Here is an 850-nt window from a genome sequence, read left to right as displayed (position 1 = left end):
AGACATCATGCATGCCTCCACAAACCAAGCGATAAAGATATTGGGCTCTACATGGACCACAGAGCCAATCCCAATAATAAAGCCACCAGGGAGGTTTGCTATTAACCAAGAAAAATTGTGAAAGTATAAAAAAAAAACTCTTTAATGACCGAAAGAAAACTTAGTAAAGAAAATGTCCCCTCTGCAAAACTTTAGGTTTCCTGCACCTAGAATCAGGAAACTACTTAAACCAATCCTGTTTTCTGTGTCACCAAGAGGGAAGAGCAGCACCAAAGGAATACACGGATATCGTTTACTTTCAAGAGGTTCATCTGATCTAAATACTCATTAGTTTAACAGGAGGCCTATTTCACAAAAGCTGAATTTAGATATATATGATAAGACCTAGTGTGATCACTGCAATCTGACGACTAATAACTATTTGGCATTAAAAGGAAACTACACAGGGCTCCATGGTGTTACAGGTTCTACAACTGTACAACTGTTGCTTTGCATCAACAAGGAACAAGGCTCCATTTCCAATTTAGGGTCTTTCTGCATGTAATTTGCATGATCTCCCTGTGCATGCATGGGTTCACTCCTGGCGTGCTGAAGACAAGATTTCACAGGGCTCACAAACAAATGTGATTGACAATAACTTCTGACTGACATGAAACTTATGTAAAATTTACTTAATGTAAAATGCACACAACTGATTGCCCTGGGTAATGAGACCCCACACCCTACATTTGACCCTGTATTTTAGAATGTATAGATAAATTAATGTATTGTAAATTCAATTCAATTAAATTCAGTTTATTTATATAGTGCCAAATTCACAACACACGTAATCTCAAGGCATTTTACAGTT

Source organism: Cyprinodon variegatus, unplaced genomic scaffold (assembly GCF_000732505.1).
Source record: "Cyprinodon variegatus isolate N-32 unplaced genomic scaffold, C_variegatus-1.0 Scaffold187, whole genome shotgun sequence".
Classification (NCBI taxonomy): Eukaryota; Metazoa; Chordata; class Actinopteri; order Cyprinodontiformes; family Cyprinodontidae; genus Cyprinodon; species Cyprinodon variegatus.
The sequence above is the reverse complement of the archived record's forward strand: the minus strand, read 5'-3'. Positions refer to the sequence as shown.